The sequence below is a fragment of the Mytilus edulis genome, chromosome 9 (genome assembly GCF_963676685.1).
Source record: "Mytilus edulis chromosome 9, xbMytEdul2.2, whole genome shotgun sequence".
NCBI lineage: Eukaryota > Metazoa > Mollusca > Bivalvia > Mytilida > Mytilidae > Mytilus > Mytilus edulis.
Genome location: NC_092352.1, coordinates 70,426,256 through 70,440,953, shown reverse-complemented (window position 1 = coordinate 70,440,953; position 14,698 = coordinate 70,426,256).

The window sequence follows — 14,698 nt, the reverse complement described above, 5'->3', positions numbered from 1 at the left end:
ATAAAGCTGACGTATTCTGTTTTCATTTCATTACTACCCCTCCGAAATTACCAAAATATTTCGTATCACGCTGAAGACACCTAACATCCTTTCATTCGAATATCCATTCAGATTCTGAATACAAAAAAAAACACCTTATTTTGAAATTCCATATACATGATATACATAGCATTAAGATGTAATTTCTATATGACGTTCTTCAAACGAATATATTGTTTGAACTGTTCCGATCAGTCTCCCACGTCGTTTCCTTGTTTTAATGATCGAGCTGCCTGACATTGGGGGATGTCGTATGGATAAGCATTTTACAAAAAAGTGCACGATTATGAAACCGAAAATCATGACAACAAAGAAACGTAATTAAACAATAATAAATTAAGTTATAGTTATCATTTACAAGAAAAGACCATATTTTTCTTTACCTAGAGCAATCTGATTAAAAAGAATTACTGTAATTTTGTACTATTATACTAGATATAAAACATGGGGACTTGAATGTATACTGATATTGTGTTGCTCGTGGTAAAATATTTGTCATAAAGGACCAATCATTGGCAAAATCTGTATAATTCAAGCCCCTATGAAACAATTATTAATTATATTATACTTAGTTATTAAGGTTATAATTTAGTACGCCAGACGCGCGTATCGTTTACATAAGACTCATCAGTGACGCTCATATACATGTTATAATATAATGATAAAATGATGAATTACTAGAATTTTTATTGTTTACATCAATTCTACACTGGTTTAGTGTTTCTGCGTTTTGTATTATATTCTCACTATATAGTTACAAAACTGTTGTCAGGTCAGTATTTTTGCTTGAATATAGATTCACTTATATGATCATTTCATCTGAAATAAACATATAAGTTTTTTAAAACCAGTTGTTGGTAAGATACCGGTTATGTTCTTCACATATTTTTTATGATGGTATGATACTTAACTCCTAATGAAAGGGATTGTGCTTGATATTCATATAACGAAGACATAATATTTCAATCAGCTTAGATGAGGTCTGAAGCTGGTATGTCAGTAGCTGATAGTAGTTCTTTATTAAAAATGGAGGGGGAAAATGATACTAGAGTGTCAGTCAAACTCATAGATCCAAAATAAACTGACATCGCCAAGGCTAAAAATAACAAGGCAAATAGACAAACAAATAGTACACTAGACACAACATATGTATCATTTTCATTTTGTTTAGTTTCGTTTGTTACCTATTCTGACCTCGGACTCGGACTTAAACTGAGTTTAACTATCTATCTTTATGTGTGAATGTTTTTTCTACAGTGGCTAAAGGTATATGGGGAGGGTTGAGACCTTAAATAACCCCGCTGTATTTAAGCACTGTCCTAAGTCAAGTGCCCCTGGCTTTTCTTTTATTTGTATTATTTTTAATTTTAGTTAATTTATATATTTAGGAGTTTAGTTTGACATCCATTTTCACTGAACTAGTACACAATTTTATTTAGGTGCCAGCTAAGGACACCCCCGGGTAAAGGATTTTCTCGCTGCGTTGAAGACCCATTGGTGGCCTTTGGCTGTTGTCGATCGGTTGTCGGGTTGTTGACTCTTTTACATATTGCCATTTTCATTCTCAATTTACATTCCTTAATCTTCGTCGTACAAGCTGACATAGTAGACACGTGTTTGCAAAATTCATGAAGGGCGAGGTCATCAGATACACCAGAACTACAAATAATCATGATAATTTAAACCTTTGTCGTGACCGTCCAGATTTAACTTAAACAAAAGAGGATATAAAGTGATTGAAATCCAACAGTACATAAATGAGACATTATTAAGTGATCTACTTGATTTAATTAAAAAGGGGCCAAAACACATACGAGGAAATTCCACTAGTATTATTAATACTAAACATGATAAAGTTTGGTAAAACCAATAACAGCTTATAAAAAGCATATATAGCTTGATTGAACGATATAAATATATGTAGGAAGATTTATGAGTTCAAATGAAACTACTCTTCATCCAAGTTACAATGAATATAAGGTTGACTATTGTAGGTCCAACTACTGACTTCAGCACGGGGCCTTTGCTCACACATAATTGTAAGATAAAACAGTCGTCTAAGAAAGACTAGACGACTTGTGTAAAAAGTAAAATCACAAAAATACTGACCTCCGAGGAAAATTCAAAACGGATAATCCCTAATCAAATGGCAAAACCAAAAAGCACAAACATCAAACAAATCGATAACAACTGTTATAATCCTGAATTGGTACAGACATTTTTTTATGTAGAAAATGATGGATTGAATTTAAAATGAATTGTACTTGAACTGCAAAATTTGATCTGTAAAACTTGAACTGCAAAATTTGAACTGTAAAACTTGAACTGAAAACAATTTAAACAAAAGAGAAACGCGAAACAGCAATGAACCACGTCAACTTACGACAACCACTCAACAATCGGCTTCTAATTTGGGACAGGTGCAGAAGTTCTAGTTACAGTCACTGTTAATATAAAAATTGAATTATGTGACTTTGCAAGATTATTTTAATTTTCTGTTTGGATTCTGCTTCGTATGAACACAAACAATAAATCGGGTTATGGGGTGAATACTAACTATTGATTAGAATAACGACTGGCGGATGACATATCAATCAATCTAATTCACCAAATGCGTATTCAATCAAAAGGTCCAGGAATTTAATTAAATCAACTTCGATATTGTTATAATCAGTGTAAATCTTTGCCAGCTTGTTTTTGCATTACCTATATTTCTGAAAGCCATCTTCCACGCTAGAAATATTTTTTTCGCGCCCGCTATTAGGTTGTTTAGGTATCCCGTATAAGTACAGGATATTTTAAATGTCCTATTCTTAAGTCATTTACAAAGAAAGACGAAAGATACCGAAAATATTTTTAAATTTCAAGTCGAAGTTTAACTGACACCGCAAATGTATAACAGAAAATACATACAAAAAACAAAAAACAAAAAACAAAGCTAATGAAACGAACCCGACCAAAATCGGAGATTATCATAAGACATCGAAAATGAGGCTAAATGCGGCGGATACTCATGATATGTTGTGACTTCTGTTTTCAAAACTACATAAACGATCGTGTTTCAAAGAGTTTATCTTCAGTTGAATACACTTGCCAAGAAGTATTACAAAAGGTAAAAATCTGCAGTAATACTATTTACTGAGTATTTAGGTGCATGATCTCAACAATACAGTCATCTCTTTGTTGTTCAACGTAGGGCATAACATGTATCTGTAATGTATTATTGGAATTAACTGAAATATCTTGACGATCTATATATCTGTTTATTAACATGATTTAAGTAAAGGGAGTGAACAGATTTTTTTTTATATTGATGAGGTAACGGATCTTCAAATATCTCTACAAGAAGGATTTCAGTTTGAGTACGAAAACAGAATAAGTCAATCTATATTTGTAAAGATAAAAGAAAACTGTGTTGTACAAATAATGACTGAGGCAATTGTACGTTTTTGCAGCCAAACTGTTTATCAACTGAAAAATGAGAGTCCCACTTCTAATCGAGGTAATTCGGGTGCTTTACAACGATAAAACTATATAATAGTAACACGTTAAATTCTAAAGTACGCGATGTAAGGTCTTTTATGAAAAAAATCACAAAGATTGGACATTGTTTCGACAACAAACAGAGGATCGAGTGTATGATGAGGTAAATGTACTAGTGAAGTTTTATCACTCAATCTCTCTCAGCCAATGAATATATTGTATGTAAAGATTCAGCCCTATGGTTTGGCGCCTACAGAAAATATCTCGTTCATTAGAAACCTTTCAGAAGATCTTACAGATTAAACTAATTTAACTTTTTCATTGTGTAGTACGATGCTGTGATTTTGAAAACTATCCGTTTACAACATAGGTGTATGAACCTAAGGTTTGATCCTTGTCATCGTTTTGTTTTAAAAAAAAAAGCATGTAAGTTATTCAGAGAATCAATTTGTCATTATGGATTTTTACGGGTTTTTTTTCTTAATTTCTATGGTTTTGTTATTTTGTGCTAATGCATATGTGTTGGGCAAATTCATATGATGAATATTAAAATGGTCCTATAAAGCTTACAACGATTAAGTCATGAAGTCCTTTAAAAATAATTTGCCAGTAGGAATTAAAATATTATTTTTTAATAATTTATAAATCTATGAATTGAAATTTTAGAAAAGTAAGTTAGAAATTTCATACGAACCTTATGAGATACATTTACACTTTCTGAGTGATCTTGTACAACAAATAACTTGTTTTGCAGAAGAAGGATGTGATGTACTCGTAACTTCTTCGTTTTATTTTTAAAATGAACGTGTCCTCCTGAGATGTCCGTAAAGTTCTCAATGATTCGTGCGGAGACATTGGTTATTATTATTTTGTACTCAGTTAAAATAAATTGTAAGTATATATACTCAGTATTTTTTCCCGACTGAAATCGACGCTGCGTATATGTTATGATCATAATCAGCCTCCTGTTCACACATATGATGTGTTTGTGTAATACCAAATCATAAATCACACTAGGTTTATCATTTACAACGCCAGCCACTTGTGTTGTTCAAAAAAGACTTCACTGTGACTTGATATTAATAAAAACAACAGGAAGGTTCTTGAGCAGCCGGTATGTAAATATTTACACCGTAAAACATGAAAGGACGACATACTAAAGTATTTTTCTTGGTCATTTATTTACAAAATGACAAGGTCAAAGCAAATAACAAATTAAAAACCCAATTTGAAATGTGGTCCCTCTAAACTATATGAAAGCAATTGGATAACAAACATATAGTAAGTGCCTTTTTTTTAAAATTCCATTTAAGATTAATTTCCATCATCAAATCATTGGAAATGTGTTGAATAATTTAAAGCACATACAAAGTGCTTAATCCTCTGTGTGTACTAGCTCACTTACATATTCATTACTTTCTTTGCTTTGAAGCTTTTGCATTTTCAACGGACGTGGCTGAGTTTGAGAATGCTAAAACACTGTGTTCTTCCGACTACCAAGTTGCAGGTAAAGATCTTTTTAACAGCTGTCAACCTGAAAATTGTTGAAAAATAGATTTAAAGGTGCATACAATCAACCGCTCCATGTTTGATGACACAACGAAAATTTTATGGATTAACGCATACGTGGTACGTTCACCAGTTATGGAATATAAAGGTAAATATGATTACCAACATTGTAGTGATTTAATTAGGGGACACGTAATTTATCTATTTCTTGCGATTTTAAAAACAGGAAACAGAGTTTGCCTGTAACGTTTCCTATTTTCGATACACCAAGGAAGAGTTATTTTAAATAAAGTTGTTAAACAAGCCGCTCGTATACTCAGTCGCACGGTAAAACGCTAAATATAATAATTCCAATAAAAAAATCAATAAAGATATAAAACTATCAAACACGAGTTTTGTCTACATAATACTCATAAACAGCGGACGTATATGTAACAGTATGTTTAACGGGGCCACATGTTGAGCAGGATCTGCTTACCCTTCCGGAGCATCTGAGATCACCCCTAGTTTTGGTGGGGTTCGTGTTATTTATTCTTTAGTTTTTTATGTAGTGTCATGTGCACTATTGTTTGTCTGTTTGTCTTTTTCATTTTTAGCCATGGTGTGTCAGTTTATTTTCGATTTATGAGGTTGACTGTCCCTCTGGTATCTTTCGTCCCTCTTTTGGATTGATAAAAACAAAGAAATTCACCCGAAGATGTATATATGCTATATATACTCTCTAAAAGAACCATTCACCCCTCTTTATGTCATATTAAGTGGTATGGTCCAATGCAGTGAAATGAAAAAAAAAAACCGGTCTGTATATTTGTTCCAATAACTTAGCTAAGTGTGGTCTTAGTTTTGCGTCAATAGTCTATTTGTCACTTCGCGTCATTGACTCTGTATGTAGATATTTATTTTTAGTTGTCCCCTTCTAAAGGGACATACTTTTTATTTGACAAACTTTTAGCAAGGTACCAGATACATGAAATAATTCTGCATTATATGTGTAACCTTTAAGTTAACTTATTTTCTATTTAAGAATGCACTTAGGTGAAAGAAAAACAATCAAGAATTTAAAATTGAACTATAAGTCAGAAGATCATTAATTAGTTAAGGAACAAAATAAGCTAAAAATATTGATAGTTCATGGAGCACCTTTTTGAGATATTCGATTTTTAAAATATGCGGGAAAAAGCTGACTCGGACTTTTACCTTGTACTACCAACGTAAATATTTGGGTCTCAAATCCCCCAAAAAATGAAGAATTTGCTAAAATCTTGACAAATAACCTTTCATTAGCCATTAAAGAAAAGGGACGAAAGATACCAAAGGGGAAGTCAAACTCAGAAATCTAAAATAAACTGACAACGCCATGGCTAAAAATGAAACAGACAAAAAGACAACCAATAGTACACATGACACAACATAGAAAACTAAAGAATAAACAACACGAACCCCACCAAAAACTAATGGTGATCTCAGGTGCTCCGGAAGGGTAAGCAGATTCTGCTCCACATGTGGCACCCGTCGTGTTGCTTATGTGATAACAAATCCGATAAATAGTCTAATTCGGTAGGTCACATTCATGAAAGGGAAGAGGATTGTAGTTACGACGTAAGGAACATATCCGATATCATTTGTGAAACGGTTATTCCATGACGGTCAACCAACTGTTGATGGCGTCCGTAAAATTTACGAAGGGATGATTTCAACTTCACCATTTGGAACTCTTGATTTAATAGCTTCATTGTGAGCCGCAACCCTCTATCAAGAAAATCATGATAGGAAATGCAAGCACGGAAAAATCCTATCAATTGGGAGATATATATCCCGTATGCAGGTTGCTACTTAGAAATGGAAAGTTCACAATTGGAAAGCTGAATTTATCTTTTTTGTCGGAAAGTTTTGTTTTCAACCGACCCTCATTGTCAATTTCTAGATGTAGGTCAAGATAAAGATAAATTGTTGTTATTAGGCAAAATATTTTTTATTGAATTGTATGGAAAAAAGCCAAGAATCTGTACATCTGACATAAATTCCAAAACCTCACCTAATTAACATGTCTAATAACTTTTAATTTTTGATAAGCATAAAAAACCGTGGTAATTTCTGCAAAAATTTGTCTGAGACGTTTTGTTATCTTTTTTTAATTTTTTTACTAAATATAAAAATTCTTTATTCTTCAAATTGCTTGTTTCAGTTTTACTTCATTGTCCAAACATCAATAACGTATCCCTGTGAAATACTTTCTGAGTATCCAGGAAAATACACATAATATAATGAAATGTAAACATTATTTTTTTTCCATCAATTAGATCAATCTTTTTAACTTTATAAAAAATACATTTTGAGATACTGTTTTGTTCTCATTCAGACGTTTTTTTTTATCACTTTCAACATATCATGCTTTGCATGGCAGAAACCCATTCTAGTGCGGTATAGAATCAGTCTACAATTGACAAAAAAGAGTTTTATAAAATATGTTTAATAAAAGGATCAAATCGTTAAAAGAAATTGAAGAACATTAATAAACCTAAACCTGTTAAAAATACATTTTCAATTCATTTTTGAATATCAAAACAGCAAATGCTTATTGATATGGCTTTAGACTAAACATGTTTTTATTGTTGTATCAATAAAAAAAAAAGTAGCGTAGATTGATTTAACTTTTCATTTCGTAGTTAATATAAGTAAATACAATACTGCCAAACGTTAGGCTAGCTATTAATTACTTGAGAAGATATGATTATGTCAGATGTTAAATTAACTATCAAAACATTGAGCTGATTGGTTAATAAGTCATCATAGACATTTGTCTTTCATAAAATAGTAAAAAAATTCTAGACCAGTCATATCTATTAATCTAGCTATGATGTTGATAGTGCTTAATCCTTGTACTTAAATTATTAACAAAATTTCTAGCAATACGTTGTTCTTTTGAAACTGATCACTATAACAGTGACGTTATTGTTTCCGACCTAATTTCCTATCAAGTTATATAAAATATTTTTTTATTAAAGTTGTTATCCAGTTTTTTTACTGAAGTCCCGGTCACAACAGATCGTACGTTTTTTTGTCGTGGAAGATTTGTAAAATAGTTTTCGTGGCGCTGCCATCGAAAAAGTATAAAAAAAATTCATTCACATCAGATACGACATGTCCACGATGGTTCGACGATGGTTACAAGACAGAACAAAACAATTTAATTGTATTGTCGTGTGTGTGTCGCAAGTCGGTCGTGTGTCAGTCGTGTGATAATCGTACAACAATCGTGAGTTGTTTTGAGCTATTTTTCAAGTTTTCATGTCATGGGATGCGCGTGTTACAGTTCTATCACTATCGTGCTACTGACGAACGACTGTCGTGCCACTGTGATGCGACTCTCAACAAAATCTCTTGAAACATGCAAGGCTATATACGAATGAATCCAACGAAATTGCCGGCAGATTCCAGCTCTTACTCCTACATCAGTGTACTATTCTATCCAAACATCAGGCGACGTTCGATCAATGGCCTAACCCACCAACGTCGGGCGTTTCGCTGGTTCCTATATTGTTCACGGGCTCAAGTCAACTCTAACAGGACCAAAATTTTCTCTTGTTGTAGTCCGCCAAGGCGCCTATTCAGCAGGGCGAATCATAGTTGTCGTCTTGTTTAAATGGTAGACGGTACGATTTTCCAAACATTCATTCCCGTAGAATTTTGCTCTTCTAAATACAACGAAAACATGTTGCACGACGAACCTACCACTGTCGTACGACAGACAATCAATGTTGTGCGATCATCGTTCGAAATTTGTTATTCGTAAGACAATCGTGAGACTGTATCACGAGTGTCTTGTGACAGTCGTGAGATTGTCGTTCGACAGCCATGCGACGATTGTTTGATTAAAATCCATTAAATTGATACCCACGACAATGTGTTTATCGCACTACGATTGTAAGACACCTTCACGACAGCTACCAGACAGTGTCCGATAAAAAATCGTAGAGCAAAAAAGGTGCATGTCCAATTTTCGTCCCAAGACACACGCCAGCGCCACGATGCTCAAAATATCGTGCGACTGTCGTCCGATTGTCTTACGACGACCACAGATGACTAACGATTTGACCAAATTTCATGTCGTGGCGCTGTATAGATGTGTCGTAGGTTCGTTGTGACCAGGCCTTAAGTATCTATTTAAATATGACCCTATATCCAAGACGATTTCTTCTTGGACTACAATTATAACATTTGTATTAAAGATCGAGCCAACAATTTAATTAGGGCCTCGCCTTTAGGCGGGTCGCCCTATAGTAATCAGTCTGTCCGTCCGTCCGTCCATAACACTTTAACTTTGTGTCCGCTCCATATCTAGAGAACCATTATGATTTCATTCTTTATACTTTACATGTTTATTAACCACCACCAGAGGGCGTGTCATGATGTATGTACAACTTCCTAGGTCAAAGGTCAAGGTAAAAAAAACTTTGGATTCAGTTGACCACCCTGTGTACTGTGGTGAAGATCGTGTCCGCTCTATATCTTGAGAACCGTTATGATTTCAAAGTTTATACTTGACATCCGTTTTAACCAACACCAGAGGGTGTGTCATGATGTGTGTACAACTTCCTAGGTCAAAGTTCAAGGTCAAAAACTTTGGTTTCAGTTGACAACCCCGTGTCCTGTGGTGAAGATCGTGTCCGCTCCATATCTAGATAACCATTATGATTTTATACTTAATACTTAACATGTGTATTAACCAACACCAGAGGGTGTGTCATGATGTATGTAAAACTTCCTAGGTCAAAGGTCAAGGTCAAAAACTTTGGTTTCAGTTGACAACCCCGTGTCCTGTGGTGAAGATCGTGTCCGCTCCATATCTAGATAACCGTTATGATTTCAAAGTTTATACTTGACATCCATTTTAACCACCACCAGAGGGCGTGTCATGATGTATGTACAACTTCCTAGGTCAAAGGTCAAGGTAAAAAAAACTTTGATTTCAGTTGACAACCCCGTGTCCTGTGGTGAAGATCATGTCCGCTCTATATCTTGAGAACCGTTATGATTTCAAATATTATACTTGACATCCATTTTAACAAACACCAGAGGGTGTGTCATGATGTATGTACAACTTCCTAGGTCAAAGGTCTGTCTGTCTGATGTAATAACTTCAAATAATGCTTCATATCAGATTATCCATACAACTTATTTACCCCACGTTATTGACAGCGGGGCCCACAGAGATGGCTCCCATCTGAATGGTATCTAGTTTATACAACACATACATGAAAAAGCAAGGATCAGTTCAATTTCATCCAAAGTATAAAGGAACGTTTCCTATTCAATGGAAATGTGAGCTCAGAAACAAGTGTTTATGCAAACGTTTTTCTAAAGAAAAACCAATTTCTGTGTTTCTTGCAGTTATTTGTAATATGTGTTTTTCATATCATGAAGCAAACTAAACGGAGAATCACAAAAAAATGAAACAGGATCAAATGATTAAAAATTTGATAGATTCGGAAAAGTGTTATTGTATATTTCTAGTTTATAAAATCCTAAATATTGTTTTTGTTTAAGTCGATGATTGTTTAATGCTGTTATTTTAAGACACATCCAAATGTAGAAAAAAATATATTTTAAATATAAATTTCATTTTCAGCTCAAAAACTGTTTTACTAAATGGAATCGTATTATGGTTCCAAAATTTCGATCTTGACCTGGACTCTGTTAAGTCATGTTTGGTTACCGTAAACTAAATATAACGCTACACCAGCTTAAAAAGTTCGGGTTACAACAAGTAAACAAAAGCGAATCCTTTATAATGAGATGATCTAAGGTATCTTAGAAAAAATAAATGGTACTGATAAACAATTAAAAAAAAACGAAATTGTATATAAATATCACTAAATGGACTTAAGGAATTCGAAACATTCTTTACTATTGAAATCAAATCAAATCTGTTTATTATGCTTTTGAACAAAAACACACCTTTCATTCAACGAAAACGAATCGGAGGCCATTTTACATGTTGTTATTTTGAATTTTGGTTTAAAAATACCATTGGAATGTTTTAGGTTGTTATAAAGTAAAAGTACCAACTAAAACCATCCACAAGCTGAACCAACAGCAGATTGATACATATAATGATGTACCGAAATGTTCAAGGTTTTGTAAAAGTAAAGGTTGTGTACAAAGAGGATATGATATTTTACTTCAGGTAAATATTTTGTTCCTACATTTCAAAACCTACGAATCATATTGTAATGAAAGTCTTCCGATAATTAGTACATATTTCCGAATTGATATTCCCGGGCTTGTTTTTCTAGCATGATTTCATTGATAGAGGATTGCTACAAGGATCGAAGCTATAAAAAAAATATTTCCAAATTGTAAAGTTGAAATCATCTTTTCGTAAATTTTACGGACGCCATCACGAGTTGTTCCTTATTTCGTAACAACAATACCCTTCCCTTTTCACGAGTGTGACCTACGGAATTAGACCCGATTTGTAATAACATAAGCAACACGACGGAGCACACTACAAACTGCTCAGGGTCTGAATTGACCAGTTTTTGTGCTCGACCAGTGAAACTGAGCACACATTGTCTCGACTGTACTTAATTGTACTTAAGTGTACTCGACTAGGTCTCGACTTTACGTAATAAGTCTGATTCAATACTTAATTATCTTTGTGTAATCTGAAATGGTCTTGACAAGGCTGTCTCGACCTGTCTTGACTAGTCTCGACCTGTCTCGATTAGTCTTGACCTTCAAATTAGTTTTGACTGGTGTAAATCAGCCCATCTAACTAACTTAAATATTGATCTTACAAAATTCAAGCTTATTAGGTAGTTTGATTTATTGCTGTGAAATGAATGAATTTAATTTTACAATAGGTAAAAATAAAAATTATTATAAAAATTCAGATAGGCATCTTTATTTTGTTTATAACTTTTCCAAATCAACTTGGATTTTCATCACACTATGCAGTTATTTTAGATATATATTAAGCTTACTGAATCCCATGTCATTCAGTTTTTTTGTTGTATTGCTGCAAAATTTAAGAATTAAAGTAATCTTGGTAAAAAAGCTAGGATTTGCAATTCGGACAAAATAGAGATTGTACACCTTAATCTTTTAAACATCTTTTTCAAATCAACTTGGATTTTCATCAAATTGTGCAGATATAAATTAAGCTTACTGAATCGCAGGTCATTTTGATTTTTGTTGTATTGCTGTCAAATTCAGAGAATTAAATTAATCTAGGTAAAAAAAGCGAGAATTTGTAGTTCGAACAAAATAGAGATAGTACACTTTAAATTTTTAATAACTTTTTCAAATCAACTTGGATTTTCATCAAACTATACAGCTACCTTGGTGATGTATTAATTTTACTGAATCTCAGGTTGTTATGAAGTTTGGTGTATTGCTGTTATATTTAAGAAATAATTTAATCTAGGTAAAAAAAGCTAGGATTTGCAGTTTTGCCAAAATAGAGATAATACACTTTAATTTTTTTTCAAATCCTTTTCAACTCAACTTAGATTTTTATCAAACTCTACCTATCTTTTAAATATATTGATCTTACTGAATCATAGGTAGTTATTTAGTTTGGTGTATTTCTGTCAAATTTAAGAATTTAATTAATCTAGGTTAAAAAAGCTACGATATTAGAAATATATCTTTTCTCATTATTTGGGAAAAAGTATATATAAAATAGTTATATAATTCCTTCAAAAATTAATGTTTTATTCCTTTTGATATATATTATATAAATATATCAAAAAGGGATGAAACACTAAAGAAATTATTAAAATAGTTCTTCAGATTTGTGGTGATTTATAAAGCAATACCTTCTGCTTGGGGCAAACTTATTAAAAGATCACATCTACCAGAGAGTTTTAAATTCTAAATAACATTTATTCAAAGTTACAACATCCTCTTAAATCTAAATCGCAAGGCTTTTTTAATTCACTAGATAAGTAATACACGAGTTTAAGAAAAGTAGGGTTTCTTTCTACCTGTAAAACTCATGTGTACTGATCATGCTGATGTAATTAAACCATTTATAGTGCCATGTCATTAAATTTGACAAAAAACCCCACTTTTCTTTTTTTTAAAGGTTATCAAGGATTGTTATGAAAGTTCATGAAATTAAATTTTTGTTTTCACAAAAAAGGTGTATATTTTGTTAAAGCTGAGTTGAAAAAGTTATGAAATTTTAAAAAAAGACACCGTTTTTTTTGTTAATACAATCATTTGATATTTGAGGAAAGATATATTTCTAATATCGTAGCTTTTTGACCTGGATAAATTAAATTCTTAAATGTGACAGAAATACACCAAACTAAATAGCAACATATGATTCAGTAAGATCCATATATTGCAAAGATAGTGGTAGAGTTTGAAGAAAATTTAAGATGATTTTAAAAAGATATGAAAACATTAAAGCGTACTATCTCTATTTTGTCAAAACTGCAAAACCTAGCTTTTTTTTTACCTAGATTAAATTAATTCTTAAATTTGACAGAAATACACCAAACTTCATAACAACCTGGGATTCAGTAAGAGTAATACATCTCCAAGGTCGCTGTATAGTTGAAGAAAATCCAAGTTGATTTGAAAAAGTTTAAAAAAAAATTATAGTGTACTATCTCTATTTTGTTCGAACTGCAAATTCTAGCTTTTTTTACCTAGATTAATTTAATTCTTAAATATGACAGATATATAACAAAAAATAAAACAACCTGGGATTTAGTTAGCTTTATGTATATCTAAGATAGCTTTATAGTTTGATGACAATCCAAGTTGATTTGAAAAAGTTCTTAAAAAAAGCAAAGTGTACTATCTCTATTTTGTCCGAATTGCAAATCCTAGCTTTTTTTTTTACCACGATTACTTCAATTCTTAAATTTGACAGCAATACAACAATACACAAAATGACCTAGGATTCAGTCAGCTTAATATTTATACTTAATTAAGATGCTGCATAGTTTGATAAAATCAAAGTTGATTTGAAAAAGTTATTTGAAAAATTAAGGATGCCTATCTGAATTTATATAATAATTTTTATTTTTACCTATTGTAAAATTAAATTCTTTCATTTCACGCCAACAAATCAAACTTCCTAATAAGCTTGAATTTTGTAAGATCAATATTAAATTTAGTTATATTGGCTGGTTTACACCAGTGAAAACTAGATTTGAGGTCAAGACTAGTTGAGACAGGTCGAGACTGGTTGAAACTGAGTCGAGACTAGTCAAGACAGGTCGAGACAGGTCGAGCCTTGGTCAAGACCATTTCAGACTACACAAAGATCATCAGGTCCTGAATCAGACTAATTAAGTAAAGTCAAGACCTAGTCGAGTACACTTAAGTACAGTTAAGTACAGTCGCGATAATGTCGAGAATAGTCGAGTAAAATATGTGCTCGGTTTTACTGGTCGAGCACAAAAACTGGTCAATTCAGACTCTGAGCAGTTTGTAGTGGCACCTGATATCACGCCTAGGATTTGGTGGGGTTCGTGTTGCTTAGACTTTTGTTTTTTATGTTGTGTCTTTTGTACTATATATTATTTGTATGTTTGTCTTTTAATTTTTAGCAATGGCGTTGTTAGTATATGTTCAATCAATGAGTTTGACTGTTCCTCTGTTATCTTGTGTCCCTTCTTTTAAAAAGTAGTTGTTTTTGTATATA